The 12,429-nt window shown below is 48.7% G+C and overlaps 1 protein-coding gene across 1 annotated transcript in view; it reads right to left on the bottom strand.

The window, feature by feature from the left end:
* The window catches only part of LOC143793553 (uncharacterized), a 351,737-nt gene that overhangs the window by 163,259 nt on the left and 176,049 nt on the right, over positions 1-12,429 (bottom strand). The window lies entirely within an intron of this gene.

The raw sequence follows: 12,429 nt of genomic DNA, 5'->3' as shown, positions 1-12,429 counted from the left end.
TTAGAATTACTGTTGTTAGGACGGTTCACAGTTTAGCAGCAATTTTTCATATGAAATGTACCAAAGCTATATTTTTATAGACCACCTCACTTTTGAAGTGACTTTGAGGGGCCTATATGTCAGAAATGCAAAAAACGGAACCCCGTTTTAAAACCCGTCAGCATATTCAAAACCGCATTTAGAAAGATTGCTAATTCTTTTGGTGCTTCACATGAATTAATATAACCTGGAAAAAAAAGAATAATTACATTTATTTATTTTTTTACTAAAATGTTGCTTTAGCCCAAAATTTTACAGGTTTACAAGCGTAAAAAGGAGAAAATGAATCCCACAGTTTGCGGTGCAATTTCTACGGAGCACACTGATAAACCAAATGTGGTTAGAGAGTATTCTTTGGGCACACAACAAAACTCGTAAGGGAAAGATTTTTGCTGCGTAAATTTGGTTGGAACAGATTGCAGACGCCATGTCGCATAAGTAGAGCCCCAAGGTGTCAAAGCAGCAGAAATCCATTACAGTTGACCCTAAATTGGAAACTACACTCCTCAAGAAATTCATAGGCAGGTGTGACGACCATGTTGAACCTACAGGTGCTTCACAGAATTTTGTAACATTGAGTTGTGAAAATTAATTATTACAATTTTTTTCATGAAAATTTTACTTTATCCTCAAACTTTCCATTTTCAGAAGGGTGACCAGAGAAAACAACAGCAGATTGTGAGGTCCAATTTCGTTTGTGCACACAGAATCCTCACGTGTGGTGGGAAACTACTGTTTGGGCACATGGAAGGGCTCAGAACCGAAGGAGCACTATTTAACTTTTTTGGGCGCATTTTTACTGGAATAGATTGCAGATGCCATGTCACAAATGCAGAGCCCCTGAAGTGGCCAAAACCCCCCTAAAGTGATCTCATTTTGGAAACTGCCTGCCTCGATTAATTTATCTGAGGGTGTACTGAGCTTTTTAAATTCACAGGTTATTCACGGAACTGTATAATCAGTTGTGGAAACGGAAAATGTTTTTATCCACTAAAATATTGTTTTAACCCAAAGCTTTTAATTTTTGAAAGGACTAACAAGAGAAAGCGGACCACATTGTTGTGCAATTTCTCTTGAGTACAACAACACCCCATATGTGCTCAGAAACTGTTTTTCAGGCCTACTACAAAGCTCAGAAGGGAAGAAGCGCCATATTGGAATGCAGATTTTGCTGTTCTAGTTTACAGGTGCCATGTCACATTGGCAGAGCGCCGGAGGTGTCAGAACAGCAGAAATATACTGCAGGGAGGAGCCTGGTGTGAATGCACTGCAGGGAGGAGCCTGGTGTGAATGTACTGCAGGGAGGAGCCTGGTGTGAATGTACTGCAGGGAGGAGCCTGGTGTGAATATACTGCAGCCAGGAGCCTGGTGTGAATGCACTGCAGGGAGGAGCCTGGTGTGAATGTACTGCAGGGAGGAGCCTGGTGTGAATGTACTGCAGGGAGGAGCCTGGTGTGAATATACTGCAGCCAGGAGCCTGGTGTGAATATACTGCAGCCAGGAGCCTGGTGTGAATATACTGCAGCCAGGAGCCTGGTGTGAATATACTGCAGGGAGGAGCCTGGTGTGAATGCACTGCAGGGAGGAGCCTGGTGTGAATATACTGCAGCCAGGAGCCTGGTGTGAATATACTGCAGCCAGGAGCCTGGTGTGAATATACTGCAGCCAGGAGCCTGGTGTGAATGCACTGCAGGGAGGAGCCTGGTGTGAATGTACTGCAGGGAGGAGCCTGGTGTGAATGTACTGCAGGGAGGAGCCTGGTGTGAATGTACTGCAGCCAGGAGCCTGGTGTGAATATACTGCAGCCAGGAGCCTGGTGTGAATATACTGCAGCCAGGAGCCTGGTGTGAATATACTGCAGCCAGGAGCCTGGTGTGAATATACTGCAGCCAGGAGCCTGGTGTGAATATACTGCAGCCAGGAGCCTGGTGTGAATATACTGCAGCCAGGAGCCTGGTGTGAATATACTGCAGCCAGGAGCCTGGTGTGAATATACTGCAGCCAGGAGCCTGGTGTGAATATACTGCAGCCAGGAGCCTGGTGTGAATGCACTGCAGGGAGGAGCCTGGTGTGAATGTACTGCAGGGAGGAGCCTGGTGTGAATATACTGCAGCCAGGAGCCTGGTGTGAATGCACTGCATGGAGGAGCCTGGTGTGAATCTACTGCAGGGAGGAGCCTGGTGTGAATATACTGCAGCCAGGAGCCTGGTGTGAATATACTGCAGCCAGGAGCCTGGTGTGAATATACTGCAGCCAGGAGCCTGGTGTGAATATACTGCAGCCAGGAGCCTGGTGTGAATATACTGCAGCCAGGAGCCTGGTGTGAATATACTGCAGCCAGGAGCCTGGTGTGAATATACTGCAGCCAGGAGCCTGGTGTGAATATACTGCAGCCAGGAGCCTGGTGTGAATGCACTGCAGGGAGGAGCCTGGTGTGAATATACTGCAGCCAGGAGCTTGGTGTGAATATACTGCAGCCAGGAGCCTGGTGTGAATATACTGCAGCCAGGAGCCTGGTGTGAATATACTGCAGCCAGGAGCTTGGTGTGAATATACTGCAGGGAGGAGCCTGGTGTGAATATACTGCAGGGAGGAGCCTGGTGTGAATATACTGCAGCCAGGAGCCTGGTGTGAATATACTGCAGCCAGGAGCCTGGTGTGAATATACTGCAGGGAGGAGCCTGGTGTGAATATACTGCAGCCAGGAGCCTGGTGTGAATGCACTGCAGGGACGAGCCTGGTGTGAATATACTGCAGGGAGGAGCCTGGTGTGAATATACTGCAGCCAGGAGCCTGGTGTGAATATACTGCAGCCAGGAGCCTGGTGTGAATATACTGCAGCCAGGAGCTTGGTGTGAATATACTGCAGGGAGGAGCCTGGAGTGAATATACTGCAGCCAGGAGCCTGGTGTGAATATACTGCAGCCAGGAGCCTGGTGTGAATATACTGCAGGGAGGAGCCTGGAGTGAATATACTGCAGCCAGGAGCCTGGTGTGAATATACTGCAGCCAGGAGCCTGGTGTGAATATACCGCAGCCAGGAGCCTGGTGTGAATATACCGCAGCCAGGAGCCTGGTGTGAATATACCGCAGCCAGGAGCCTGGTGTGAATATACCGCAGCCAGGAGCCTGGTGTGAATATACCGCAGCCAGGAGCCTGGTGTGAATATACCGCAGCCAGGAGCCTGGTGTGAATATACTGCAGCCAGGAGCCTGTGTAATGGCAGATAACAGAGAGAAGAAAAAACGTTTCTCCATCGTTCACCAGGAAAAAGCTGATGCAACCAGAACCAAAGGACCTGTGATGATGTCAGTGCATGTGATCAAGGGGCGGAGTTCAGGAGGGTAACGTGACTTCACCACAGGTCCTTCAGCTCTCAATGCAGCAGCTCCGTGCTGGTTGTGTGCAGCTTGTGTTTTCTGTTATCAGCCAGCAATAGATGTCTGCACCATGAGGTGAGATTACAGGAGGGTTTGGTGTTTTTTTTGCATTTTTCCCTGAGTTTTTGGTGACTGCAATCTGTGATCTCCCAGCAACACCCGAGAGACAGCGAAGAGTGACAAATATTATTTATATAGCACCATTGATTCCATGGGCTGTACATGAGAAGGGGTTACATACAAGTTACAGATATCACTTACAGTAAACAAACTAACAATGACAGACTGATACAGAGGGGCGAGGACCCTGCCCTTGCGGGCTTACATTCTACAGGATGGTGGGGATGGAGACAATAGGTTGAGGGTTGCAGGAGCTCCGGTGTTGGTAGGCGGTAGCTCCGGTAGTGATGAGGAGGCAGCAGGGTCAGTGCAGGCTGTAGGCTTTCCTGAAGAGATGGGTTTTCAGGTTCCGTCTGAAGGATCCGAATGTGGTTAATAGTCGGATGTGTTGGGGCAGAGAATTCCAGAGGATGGGGGATATTCGGGAGAAATCTTGGAGGCGGTTGGGTGAGGAGCGAATAAGTGTGGAGGAGAGAAGGAGGTCTTGGGAGGACCGGAGATTACGTGAGGGAATATATCGGGAGATTAGTTCAGAGATATATGGAGGAGGCAGGTTATGGATGGCTTTGTAGGTCAGTATTAGTAATTTGAACTGTATACGCTGAGGGAATGGGAGCCAGTGAAGAGATATGCAGAGGGGGGAAGCGGAGGAGTAGCGAGGAGAGAGATGAATTAGTCGGGCAGCAGAGTTAAGGATGGACTGGAGAGGTGCAAGGGTGTTAGCAGGGAGGCCACAGAAAAGGATGTTGCAGTAGTCAAGGCGGGAGATGATGAGGGCATGCACAAGCATTTTAGTAGATTGACGGTTGAGAAAAGGACGGATTCTGGAGATATTTTTGAGCTGGAGGCGACAGGAGATGGAAAGAGCTTGGATGTGCGGTTTGAAGGACAGGGCAGAGTCGAAGGTTACTCCAAGGCAGCGGACTCCGGTACGGGGGAAAGCGTGATGTTGTTGATTGTGTTAGATTGGTCAGGTAAGGAAGATTTATGAGATGGAGGAAAGATGATGAGTTCAGATTTGTCCACATTGAGTTTGAGAAAGCGAGAGGAGAAGAAGGAGGATATGGCTGACAGACACTTCGTAATTCTGGACAGCAGAGAGGTGACGTCTGGGCCAGAAAGGTAGATCTGAGTGTCATCAGCATAAAGGTGGTACTGGAATCCATGGGACTTTATGAGTTGTCCCAGGCCAAGTGTATAGATTGAGAAGAGTAGGGGTCCTAGAACAGAGCCTTGGGGGACTCCAACAGAGAGAGGGTGGGATGAGGAGGTAGTGTGGGAGTGGGAGACGCTGAATGTGCGGTTGGAAATGTATGAGGAGATCCAGGATAGGGCGAGGTCTTTGATGCCAAAGGAGGAGAGGATCTGTAGTAGGAGGCAGTGGTCAACTGTGTCGAAAGCAGAGGACAGGTCTAGGAGGAGTACAGAGTATTGCCCGTTAGCTTTGGCTGTAAATTGTTAGTGATTTTGGTCAGGGCTGTCTCAGTTGAGTGATGGGGGCGGAAACCAGATTGTAGATTGTCAAAGAGCAAGTTAGATGAGAGGTGGGAGGAAAGTTCAGCGTCGACGTGCTGCTCCAGGAGTTTGGAAGCGAATGGGAGCAGCGATATTGGGCGATAGCTGGACATAGCTGTTGGATCGAGGGTTGGCTTTTTAAGGATAGGCGTGATTGTGGCATGTTTGAAAGCAGAGTGGAAGGTGCCAGAAGTTAGTGATAGGTTGAAGAGGTGGTTTAGGGATGGGATAAGAGTGGTGGTGAGGTTGGGGAGGAGGTGGGATGGGATGGGGTCGAGCGCACAGGTGGTGAGGTGCGATTTGGAGAGGAGACAATTAAGCCCCCCTTCAGTGATCTTGGAGAGGGAGGCTATGGGGTTTGGGCATTGGTCTGGTATAAAAAGGGGTTGTGGTGGTTGAACAATGAAGACTTGCCTTGTTTGGTCGATCTTATTTCTAAAGTGTGTGGCAAAGTCCTCAGCAGAGATGAGGGAGGTTGGAGGGGGCAGTGGTGGGCAGAGGAGGGATTTAAAAGTTTTGAATAACTGTTTGGGGTTGTAGGATAGGGAAGATACGAGGGTTGTGAAGTCGCCTGTTTAGCAGAGGTGAGAGCAGATTTAAAAGTGAGTGTTGCGTGTTTGAATGCAGTGAAATCGTCTTGTGAATTTATTTTCTTCCAACGCCGCTCTGCAACCCTGGACACTTGCCAGAGTGGTTTTATGTTGGAAAGATAGTGGTAGTTCATATTAGATATGGAGCTGTAGGAGGGGGTAGTAATGGGAAGTATGAGTTGTGGGGGTCCAGGATTGGGAGATATGTCGCCAGCAGAGAAAGGGAGAGCAGGTGGGAGAAAGAGAGTGGGCGGCTTGTTTTATGTTTTGTTAGGACAGATTTGAGGTTGAGGAGCAGGTCAGCAGAGGAGGTCAGGTTGGGAGGTAAGAGGGAAGGGGAGATCATTATTTGGTTAGAGGGTGCTGGGGTTTGAGGACAGCAAAGGAGGGTGAGGATTAGTGGAGCAAACACTGTAAGGGCATATGTAAACATGGTGAAGGAGTAAGATGGGTTAATAGAAAAGCTTGATCCAAGTAATAAGAATTGCTTACTCAGCAGACATACCTAAAAGAGACAGTCACGGCAGGAGTCAGGACCCCACTATATGTATCTAACTGCCGTTAAAATAACTGTAGCTTCAGAATACTTAGCTGTAGGTGTACTTTGCTGCAAGGGGACGCGTGCATGCACCCCACACTGTGTGAACCCCTTAGAATGCAACTAAATTTATAGCACTGAGTAGAGGGTCAGGTGAAAGGGATTGTGGGAGCTTGTTTGGGATAAATTAGCTGCTGCCCAACACACCAGGGGTGGATATATAATCAAAGACGCTGGGCCTGGCTACATCTATATGCTATAACAGCTTTCACCAGATAACATCTCTAGTGACCCCCAGCATGGATGTACTGCGGTAAGTATTGAGTACAATGCAACAAATCAGCAGGCACTGTTATATATCATTAAAATATGTTGCAAGATGGTAAAGCAGCAGATGACAGACAGAAAGCAGAGGTGTAGAGTTGTACCATTAAAATATGTTGCAAAATACTGAGGAAATGCTCATCTGATTGTAACCTCTCCCAACCCTGTGTATGCAGCCACACAGGAGTGTCCTCATACAGAAGCCCAGGATTAACACACAGAACAATCCTGGACTAATGTCCCCACACACAGTATAATATCCCCACAGTACATTCCCCCCACACACAGTATGGTGTCCCCACAGTACATTCCCCCCACACACAGTATGGTGTCCCACAGTACATTCCTCCACACACAGTATGATGTCCCCACAGTACATTCCTCCACACACAGTATGATGTCCCCACAGTACATTCCTCACACACAGTATGATGTCCCCACAGTGCATTCCCCACACACAGTATGATGTCCCCATTGTACATTCCCCCACACACAGTATGATTTCCCCACAGTACATTCCTCCACACACAGTATGATATCCCCACAGTACATTCCTCCACACACAGTATGATGTCCCCACAGTACATTCCCCACACACAGTATAATGTCCCCACAGTGCATTCTCTCCATACACACAATATAATGTCTCCACAGTACATTCCTCCACACACAGTATGATGTCCCCACAGTACATTCCTCCACACACCGTATAATGTCCCGACAGTACATTCCTCCACACACCGTATAATGTCCCGACAGTACATTCCCCACACACAGTATGATATCCCCACAGTACATTCTTTCCATACACACAGTATAATGTTTCGACAGTACATTCACCCCCCACACAGTATGATGTCCCCACAGTACATTCCTTAACATACAGTATGATGTCCCTGCAGTACATTCTCCCCCACATACACAGTATGATGTAACCACAGTACATTCGTCCTCACACAGTATGATGTCCCCACAGTGCATTCCCCACACACAGTATGATGTCACTACAGTACATTTCTCCACACAGTATGATGTCCCACAGTGCATTCATCCCACACAGTATGATGTCCTCACAGTACATTCCTATTGGTACCAATAGAGGTTAGGTTGCAGCTCACACAGGAATAACATGCTCTAAAATAAGTGCTGGTAGTACAGGTAGTAGCAGTGAGGCCAGACCAAAGATCAGACTGCTTCTTGCCCATTAGTTGCAGAACTTTAACTTTTTACTGTTTCTTTTGGCTGTTTGCTTTAACTGTAGTATCCATCGGTCGTGGTCGGTGACGTCTTGTAGATATGATCGGAGCCTTAGTTACAGGATCCATCGGTCGTGGTCGGTGACGTCTTTTAGATGTGATCGGAGCCTTAGTTACAGGATCCATCGGTCGTGGTCGGTGATGTCTTGTAGATGTGATCGGAGTCTTAGTTACAGGAACCATCGGTCGTGGTCGGTGACGTCTTGTAGATGTGATCGGAGCCTTAGTTACAGGATCCATCGGTCGTGGTCGGTGACGTCTTGTAGATGTGATCGGAGCCTTAGTTACAGGATCCATCGGTCGTGGTCGGTGATGTCTTGTAGATGTGATCGGAGTCTTAGTTACAGGAACCATCGGTCGGGGTCAGTGACGTTTTGTGGACGTGATCGGAGCCTTAGTTACAGGATCCATCGGTCGTGGTCGGTGACGTCTTGTAGATGTGATCGGAGCCTTAGTTACAGGATCCATCGGTCGTGGTCGGTGACGTCTTGTAGATGTGATCGGAGCCTTAGTTACAGGAACCATCGGTCGTGGTCGGTGACGTCTTGTAGATGTGATCGGAGCCTTAGTTACAGGATCCATCGGTCGTGGTTGGTGACGTCTTGTAGATGTGATCGGAGCCTTAGTTACACGATCCATCGGTCGTGGTTGGTGACGTCTTGTAGATGTGATCGGAGCCTTAGTTACAGGATCCATCGGTCGTGGTTGGTGACGTCTTGTAGATGTGATCGGAGCCTTAGTTACAGGAACCATCGGTCGTGGTCGGTGATGTCTTGTAGCTGTGATCGGAGTCTTAGTTACAGGATCCATCGGTCGTGGTTGGTGTCATCTTGTAGATGTGATCGGAGCCTTAGATACAGGACCCATCGGTCGTGGTCGGTGATGTTTTGTAGATGTGATCGGAGCCTTAGATACAGGACCCATCGGTCGTGGTCGGTGATGTTTTGTAGATGTGATCGGAGTCTTAGTTACAGGATCCATCGGTCGTGGTCGGTGATGTCTTGTAGATGTGATCAGAGCCTTAGTTACAGGATCCATCTATCGTGGTTGTTGTCGTCTTGTAGATGTGATCTGAGCCTTAGTTACAGGATCCATCGGTCGTGGTCGGTGACGTCTTGTAGATGTGATCGGAGCCTTAGTTACATGATCCATCGGTCGTGGTCGGTGACGTCTTGTAGATGTGATCGGAGCCTTAGTTACAGGAACCATCGGTCGTGGTCGGTGTCGTCTTGTAGATGTGATAGGAGCCTTAGTTACAGGATCCATCGGTCGTTGTCGGTGTCGTCTTGTAGATGTGATAGGAGCCTTAGTTACAGGATCCATCGGTCGTTGTCGGTGACGTCTTATAGATGTGATCGAAGCCTTAGTTACAGGATCCATCGGTCGTTGTCGGTGATGTCTTGTAGATGTGATCTGAGCCTTAGTTGCAGGATTAATCGGTCGTGGTCGGTGACGTCTTGTAGATGTGATCGGAGCCTTAGTTACAGGATCCATCGGTCAGTGACATCTTGTAGATGTGATCGGAGCCTTAGTTACAGGAACCATCGGTCGTGGTCGGTGTCGTCTTGTAGATATGATCGGAGCCTTAGTTACAGGATCCATCGGTCAGTGACATCTTGTAGATGTGATCGGAGCCTTAGTTACAGGATCCATCGGTCGTGGTTGGTGACGTCTTGTAGATGTGATCGGAGCCTTAGTTACAGGAACCATCGGTCGTGGTCGGTGTCGTCTTGTAGATATGATCGGAGCCTTAATTACAGGATCCATCGGTCAGTGACATCTTGTAGATGTGATCGGAGCCTTAGTTACAGGATCCATCGGTCGTGGTTGGTGACGTCTTGTAGATGTGATCGGAGCCTTAGTTACAGGATCCATCGGTCGTGGTCGGTGACGTCTTGTAGATGTGATCGGAGCCTTAGTTACAGGATCCATTGGTCGTGGTTGGTGACGTCTTGTAGATGTGATCGGAGCCTTAGTTACAGGACCCATCGGTCGTGGTCGGTGATGTTTGGAGATGTGATCGGAGTCTTAGTTACAGGATCCATCGGTCGTGGTTGGTGTCTTGTAGATGTGATCAGAGCCTTAGTTACAGGATCCATCGGTCGTGGTTGGTGACGTCTTGTAGATGTGATCGGAGCCTTAGTTACAGGAACCATCGGTCGTGGTCGGTGATGTCTTGTAGATGTGATCGGAGCCTTAGTTACAGGATCCATCTATCGTGGTTGTTGTCGTCTTGTAGATGTGATCTGAGCTTTAGTTGCAGGATTCATCGGTTGTGGTCGGTGATGTCTTGTAGATGTGATCGGAGCCTTAGTTACAGGAACCATCGGTCGTGGTCGGTGTCGTCTTGTAGATGTGATAGGAGCCTTAGTTACAGGATCCATCGGTCGTTGTCGGTGATGTCTTGTAGATGTGATCGGAGCCTTAGTTTTAGGATCCATCGGTCGTGGTCGGTGTCATCTTGTAGATGTGATCGGAGCCTTAGTTACACGATCCATCGGTCGTGGTTGGTGACATCTTGTAGATGTGATCGGAGCCTTAGTTACAGCATCCATCGGTCGTGGTTGGTGATGTTTTGTAGATGTGATCGGAGTCTTAGTTACAGGATCCATCGGTCGTGGTTGGTGATGTTTTGTAGATGTGATCGGAGTCTTAGTTACAGGATCCATCGGTCGTGGTTGGTGTCTTGTAGATGTGATCAGAGCCTTAGTTACAGGATCCATCAGTCGTGGTTGGTGACGTCTTGTAGATGTGATCGGAGCCTTAGTTACAGGATCCATCTATCGTGGTTGGTGATGTCTTGTAGATGTGATCTGAGCCTTAGTTGCAGGATTCATCGGTCGTGGTCGGTGACGTCTTGTAGATGTGATAGGAGCCTTAGTTACAGGATCCATCGGTCGTTGTCGGTGATGTCTTGTAGATGTGATCGGAGCCTTAGTTTTAGGATCCATCGGTCTTGGTCGGTGTCATCTTGTAGATGTGATCGGAGCCTTAGTTACAGGATCCATCTATCGTGGTCGGTGTCGTCTTGTAGATGCGATCGGAGCCTTAGTTACAGGATCCATCGGTCGTTGTCGGTGATGTCTTGTAGATGTGATCAGAGCCTTAGTTTTAGGATCCATCGGTCGTGGTCGGTGTCGTCTTGTAGATGTGATCGGAGCCTTAGTTACAGGATCCATCGGTCGTGGTCGGTGACATCTTGTAGATGTGATCGGAGCCTTAGTTACAGGATCCATCGGTCGTGGTTGGTGACGTCTTGTAGATGTGATCGGAGCCTTAGTTACAGCATCCATCGGTCGTGGTCGGTGACGTCTTGTAGATGTGATCGGAGCCTTAGTTACAGGATCCATCGGTCATGGTTGGTGGCGTCTTGTAGATGTGATCAGAGCCTTAGTTACAGGAGTAGTGATGAGCGAGTGTGCTCGTTACTAGGGTTTTCCGAGCATGCTCAGGTGGTCTCCCGAGTATTTGGAGCGCTCTCGGAGATTGTTAGTCGTCGCAGCTGCATGATTTGTGGCTGCTAGACAGCCTGAATACATGTGGGGGTTGACTGTTTGTTAGGGAATCCCCACTTGTATTTAGGCTATTCATGCAGCTGCGGCGACTCAAACATTATCTCTGAGCACACCCCAAATACTTGGAGACCACCTGAGTAACGAGTATACTCGCTCATCACTATAGAGGATCCATCGGTCGTGGTTGGTGGTTGTCTTGTAGATGTGATCAGAGCCTTAGTTATGGGATCCATTAATTGTGGCTGATGACGTTTTGTTGAAGTGATCAGAGTCTGGTGGACCGCTATTGAATATTGTGTTGACATGACATAAATGTCCATGTTGTGAATCCTCCTATAATCCATGTGGTGACGGCTCGGAGGACCTGCTCTTCTCACTGCTCAGTGACTGCGGTTTTGTATCGCCCTGTGATTTTCATCTTCTCCTTTATCATACAGATGCCAGCAGGACTAGATCCCTCCAGGTGATCCAGTGTTCATCCCTGCTCCTCCTGAATGACCCCGAGGATGGACGAGGACAGGGATGAGACCACCAGAAGATTATTCCACTTCTCCCTGGAGATCATCTCCCTGCTGAGCGGAGAGGTAACTCCTCTACATTTCTATCAGTAGGATTTGCACCTGTATTTCATTGTACAGCTGGGATTTAGTGTTTTTCTGCTTCTCCCTAAGTGTCTCTCACCATACACAGGATTACACAATAGTGAGGAAGACACCGGGGGACGGTGTGACTCCCATCATCCATCTCCAGGAGTCAGGAGGGCGGAGCCCGGGCCCCATCACAGAGCCTCCCCCGCACTCCCTGCTACATGAGAGGAACAAGAAGATCCTGGAGCTCAGCAACAAGATGATTGAGCTGCTGAGCGGAGAGGTGACTGCTGGGACATTATACAGCACTGGAGGATTCCGGGTGATGAGAGGAGAGGTGACTGCTGGGACATTATACAGGACAGCACAGGAGGATTCTGGGTGATGAGCGGAGAGGTGACTGCTGGGACATTATACAGGACAGGAGGATTCTGGGTGATGAGCGGAGAGGTGACTGCTGGGACATTATACAGCACTGGAGGATTCTGGGTGATGAGCGGAGAGGTGACTGCTGGGACATTATACAGCACTGGAGGATTCTGGGTGATGAGCGGAGAGGTGACT

The sequence above is a fragment of the Ranitomeya variabilis genome, chromosome 1 (genome assembly GCF_051348905.1).
Source record: "Ranitomeya variabilis isolate aRanVar5 chromosome 1, aRanVar5.hap1, whole genome shotgun sequence".
Lineage (NCBI taxonomy): Eukaryota > Metazoa > Chordata > Amphibia > Anura > Dendrobatidae > Ranitomeya > Ranitomeya variabilis.
This window is presented reverse-complemented; position numbering and strand designations above follow the sequence as displayed.